This window comes from Hypanus sabinus, chromosome 29 (genome assembly GCF_030144855.1).
Source record: "Hypanus sabinus isolate sHypSab1 chromosome 29, sHypSab1.hap1, whole genome shotgun sequence".
NCBI lineage: Eukaryota > Metazoa > Chordata > Chondrichthyes > Myliobatiformes > Dasyatidae > Hypanus > Hypanus sabinus.
Genome location: NC_082734.1, coordinates 34,518,321 through 34,524,570, shown reverse-complemented (window position 1 = coordinate 34,524,570; position 6,250 = coordinate 34,518,321).

The following is a 6,250-nucleotide window of genomic DNA, read 5'->3' as shown; positions in this document are numbered from 1 at the left end:
GAAACCAGCAAAGATGGACGTGGGGGAATTTATGGAAAACCCGACGGTGGGGGCGCTAGAGGCGGCCACCAAATCAGACTTGTTAAATTTGGCGAAGGGGTTGAACCTCACAGAAGTGAGGTCGTCCATGAAAAAGCGGGAGGTACGAAGGGCCATAACCCAGTATTACATTGGGAAGAAGGTGTTTGAAGCTGGGGTATTGGGAGATATCCCTGAAGAGATACCATCAAGTGGGACGGTTCAGTTAGAGGTGGCGAAATTGAAGTTGGAACATGAAATTAAGTTAAAAGAGCTGGAAGCGGCTGAGAGAGAGAGAGAGAGAGAGAGGGAAAGGCAAGAGAGAGAGAGAGGGAAAGGCAAAGGCAGCATGAAATTAACCTAAAGAAGCTAGAAGCAGAAGAGAAAGAGAGGGAACGGGCCAAGAAAGAGAAGGAACGAGCCGAGAAAGAGAAGGAACAGGCAGAGAAAGAGAAACAGAGGCAACATGACTGGGAAATTGAGAAGATGAAGAACGAACGAAGAGATCAAGGGTTAGACCAAGTAGAGCGGTTTAATGTTAGTAGGGAGTTGAGATTGGTGCCCCCGTTCGAGGAGACAGATGTCGATAGCTATTTCTTGTTTTTTGAAAAGGTGGCAGTAAATCAGAGATGGCCAAAAGAGCAGTGGGTGGCGTTGTTACAAAGTGTGTTAAAGGGGAAGGCCCAACGAGCATATGCGGCCTTGTCCCTGGAGGAGGGAGTAGCGGAGAATTATGATGAGGTAAAAAAAGTAATTCTCCAGACTTACGAATTGGTACCTGAGGCCTATAGACAAAGGTTTAGAAATTTAAGGAAAGGGTGGAATCAAACGTATACCGAGCTAGCCCACGAGAAGGGGGTGCTCTTGGACCGTTGGTGCACCGCGGAAAGAGTGGGCGAGGATTATGGGCATCTCAGGGAGTTATTTTTGATTGAGGAATTCAAAAGTTGTGTTCCGGAGGAGATCCGGGTGTATTTGAATGAGAAGCTGGATAAGTCCCTTTCAGAATTTGCCAGGTTGGCGGACGAATATGCCCTAACCCACAAGACAAAGACTCCCTCGAATAAAGGTCCCCAGAGAGACCGTGGGAACGATAGAGAAAGTCCGACGAGTGAGGCAGAGGTCCCACCGGGAGCTAGCGGTAAGGTTGAGGGGGAAAGGCAAGACGGCCAGAGGGCTCCGGGTTTGACCTGTTTTAATTGTGGAAAGGAGGGGCACATTGCATCTCGATGCTTTGCTCCGAGGAAGGAGATAGGAAGAGGGAAAACCACAGTCTCTATCGGGTGTGCCGTGGTAATCAGCAAATCGACCAGAGAGCCGAGGGTAGACAAAGTACGAGAGGGCTCTGGGAGTTGTCTGTCACACGGAACCGTGTCTGTGACGGAGGGAAACACACCAGTTTCCGTACGAATCTGGAGGGATACGGGCTCTGAATTATCCCTGGTTAGCTGTAAGGTACTAGAATTTGATCGGGAAACGGGCATGGTAAAGGTGGAAGGAATAAATAAACGGATAGAAATGGTGCCCTTATATAAGGTCATTCTGGATTGTGAGCTGGTGTATGGATCAGTTGAAATAGGGGTGCCCTCAGAATTCCCGAGAGATGACGTGGACATCCTGCTGGGGAACGACTTAGCAGGGGGTAAGGTTTGGTCAGCCATGCTGCCGACCTGCCGACTGGAGAGTGTGGTGGCCCCGTCCCTAGCGCCCAAGGACCATCTCGCCGGCGCGGTCACTCGCAGCCTGTCGAGAGAGAGAGCTGCGAACGAGAGCAGTTTAAATCTGGCCAAGTTTGATTTGGCCGAGACGTCTTTGCCGACCCTGTGCCATGAGGGTTTCGAGGGTGGTAAGACGAAGAGTAGTAAAGTGAAAGGGGGTAAGGGAAAGGAGATAGATCTGCCTTTAGTGAAGGGAAAGGTCCTAAAGGTAGGAAATAAAGATGAGAAACAGATAAAGCTGTTAAAAGGTCCAGAGTTGGACATGGATGATCTGTCTGGTTTGGCAGAATTGTTTGAAGAACTTGAGAGTTCTAAAGGTGTTCCCGATAATGAGAGGAGGGCAGTCCTAGATGGAAAGGATACCCTTGCCTCGAAGGAGTCTGCTGAAAAGGCCGAAGAGGTTGTTTCAGCTCGCAGGGTTGCGCCTTCCCCAGGTGGGAGCTGCCCAGAGAGTAACTGGGAGGATCGGGGGAAGTTAGAATGTGGAAAAGGTACGGGTGTTGAAAGCCTGGAAGAGGCTGAGAGTGTCCGAGATGGGGATGCACGAGGTGCTGAACCTGGTAACGGAGCTCAGAAGAAGTCTGAGGTATCTGACCCAGTGGTACGGGGCGGCCGTCCTTGTGGGTCGGATGGACTCGGTTCAGTGGGAAAAGGGTTAACCTTGGTAACCGGGGAAAGTGTGAGCTCCCCGGCGTCTGTACTCGAAGGAGTGTTCAAAGTTAATGCAGAATTTAAGAATGGGGGGGGGGGGTGAGGATTGTTGGCGAAGGAAACGAAAAGCCTGTAGTTTCCAAATCGAAGGAAGAAATCTTAAACCTGGCAGATCGCTCATAGAGTGAGCCGGGGAATAGCGGGGCCCCCCACTCTATTGTTACGCCAGGATGGGGTGTGAAAAGGCTGCCTTCGAGTTCGAATCAAACACCAATAGCCTGAAGGGGACTGATAAAAGGGCCAGCCACCTGAGTAAAATCAAAGAGTTGGGTGGAAATGGTCTAAGTCTGGGGCATGGTGTTGCTAAAGTAACCCCAATGAGCGGGGCGGGCGGGAGTTCACCACGCAAAACTACTCAAGTTCCCCACGGGGGGTCTCGCCGGAAAAGAGGCAATGGTTAATGGAGATGCCATTGTTAGACAGCCAGGCAGGTTGAACAGGTTTGCGCCAAAGCCTGTGAATAATAAAGACAGTCCTTTGGAGACCTGCCGGTTAAGTTAAACGACTGAAACGATTAGTATTCACGTAAACTTTTGTAAATGCACCTAAGCTAAGGTCACACCTCCTTAGTTTTGTTGCTTAGAAAAAAAAATTAAATAGGTGGTTATTGAATTGAAGTCTGATGTACGGTTCGCAATGTTAAGATATGAAGAAAAGGGACACTGTAATCGTTAACTATTTAGATACTGACTTGAATGTATAACGGTAGTATTTTGTGAAAGGAAAAACTTGTGTATTGTGTTAGATCCAAAACTCCTGTAAGACTGTGGACCACTCCGCTTTAACCGCTGGTAAAACGTTTTTTAAGGGGGGAGGTGTTAGGATCCCAGCCCCCTCCTTTGTGAGAATCGCAAGAGCACCCATCGAAAGGGGGGGGGGGGGTCAGTAGACCCAGTCGGAGAGAGAGAGAGAGACGTGCCAAATTGCAGGTACCACCAGGGATACAGAATAAAGACAACAGCGACTATTGTCTCATGGAGACCATGTGAAAAGCCCTCGGGCAAGGTGGGCTGGTTGAGAGAGAGATTGCATCATCACAACCTGATTGACACCTGCGACCCCGTGAGGAAGTATAAAGGAAAGTCTCAGAGGGACAGCCCCTCAGACGCACCCAGAAGACACGAGAGAGCAATCCCGCAGCACCCGGATGCCATTCTGAAGGAAGCCACTCGCGTTAGATTCCGGGATTGGAATTTGTGGCTGGAATCACAGGAAACCGCTTTTAACTAACATCAGGGAGAGGAAACCAGCGCTCCCCCGATTTCACGGAAGATTCATCAAGACTCGGCTAGTTCTTTCGCTTCTCCCCCCAACTCCCCCCAATCTCTCTCTCTCGGTCGCCCCACGCAAAACCCAGCGATTTTCAAAAGGGCTGAGGCCCGCAGACTTTCAGAGTGACTTTTATATTTCCAATGGACAATCTATTAACCCCTGGACACCAGCAGAGCTCACTTCTTAATGATGATGATTACTATACCCGCGCTTTAGATTGAATGGTGACAATGTGCACTATCTGAATGTATGTATTAACCCTACTTTTGTGTCCCTTTACGAATAAAACGTTTGAAAATAGTGACATCAGACTTCAACGGACCTCTCTATCCTTGCTGGTAAGTTCTCCAGTTACGGGATTCATAACACAAGTCAATAGTGTAAATTCTGGAAGAGCCCTACTCCAAAAGCTGATCCCTGGCTGGAGTGTGTGAATACACAAGTACCCTATCAAGAGTATTTTTAACCTCTTGATGAAAGTTAAGGTTTCAGACTGGGAAAATTGAACTTTCATGCAGCAAATTAAACAGATCTACAGAGAACCGGCTGGCTTAGCAATGAAAGAAACCTGTCTATGCTGTCTTGATCTGTAAAATCGAGAGTATATCCTAATTGCCTTTGGGAAAAATGTGAAAGATAAAACACTGAGCAAGATTTGAAAAGCTTCCTTCTCTAGGTTTCAAGTTTCATGTTTTCAAGGTTTCCTAAGGATTTTTCTCTATGTTCCCAAGGTTTTTATTGTTTCTGATTGTTTCCGAGAATTATTCAATGTGTTGAGGGTTTTTCAACGTTCTCCCCATCTCGAGGACTTCCAGACCTCCCTCTTGGCCCCTGACTAATGTTCCTTGAGCTCAGTCTGTCCCAATCCCAGGTCTCTCAGTCTCTCTGGATCCCCGAGCCTCCCTCCTTCTCAAGTTCCCCAGTTATGGGGGGGGGGGGGGTGGCGTCCTGTAGTGATTTCTTCAGGCCTGTTCAGGGCATCAGAAGGCATTTGGGCTCTGAAGAATTTGTTAATTATTTCATTTTCATTTTCAATCTTCTTTTTATTAATTTTCCAATGGAGAAAAAATTACGAATCAGAGGAGAAGTTTTAACAAACACAATACAAAAGACGTAGAAACAACAAAAAAATACTGTCAAGGTCAACTAAATATAATGTTAAGCTGTTGTATATAGTATATAACAAGAAACCGCAACTCCTCTTGATAAATCATAAAGAAAAGATTGGAAATTTTATTGATGAGAAGAACTAAACTAAACTAAAACAACAAAAAAAGACTGAGCAGTCCATTTGAGGATAAAATTAGAAAAAAAGAAGAAAGAAAACATCCTACCAGTCACCTCCGAATCTTCGCGGATAAGGAAAATTTTTCCTTAAAAAAAAATTCATATGAAAATATTGAATAAAGGTTTGCCAGACTTGCTCAAAGTTAAAAGATGTGTCAAACGTCCGTCTCCTAATTTTCTCCAAGCTTAAACAGGACATAATGGAGGAGAGCCAGTTAAAAACAGTAGGTGGATTAGAATCTTTCCAGTATAACAAGATAGCTCTCCTCACCAGTAAAGTTGAAAAGGTTATCACATGTTGAGCAGAAGCAGGAACTCTTTCTGTTTCCTCTGGAATAATCCCAAAGATTGCTGTAAGTGAATTGGGTTGTAAATCCACACCTATAACTTTTGATAATATTCTAAACACATCACTCCAAAAATTATTTAACTTGACACAGGACCAAAATATATGAGTTAGAGTAGCCACCTCAGCATTGCATCTGTCACAAATAGGGCTTATATTAGAAAAAATATGCGCTAATTTGTCTTTTGACATATAGGCCCTGTGTACCATCTTAAACTGAATTAGGGAGTGATGTGCAGATAGATGAATTATTAACTAGATAATAAATTTTACTCCATTGATCAACTGAAAGTGAATGTTGAAGTTCTATTTCCCAAGTGTGTTTAACCTTATCATTAGGTGTCATACGTGCATTCATTAACTGATTATAAATAATAGCTATTAATCGTTTTTGAAATGGTTTAAGCTGAGAAATAGCATAAACCAAATTTAATGAATAAGTCAAAGGATAGTTCGGTAAAAAATCACATTAAAAATTTCTAACTTGTAAATATCTAAAAAAAATGTGCACTAGATATATCATATTTATCCATTAACTGCGGAAAAGACATTAAACAATCCCCTGAAAGCAAAATCTAAAGAAGTTTTTATTCCCTTAGTTTTCCCTGTTAAAAAAGCTTTATCCAGAGTTGATGGTTTAAAGAAAAAATTAGAATAGATATTACTAGAGAGTACAAAGTTACTTAATTCAAAAAATCTACGAAACTGAAACCAAATTTTTAAAGTATGTTTAACAATAGGATTGAGAGCTTGTCTACCAGGAGCTCCTAGTAAAGAAGCTAAAGAAAACCCTGTTACCAAATTCTCCTCCAAATGTGACCATGAAGGACAGTCATGGTTATCTATACCGTGAATCCAAAAGGTGATGTAACAAATATTAATTGCCCAATAATAAAAT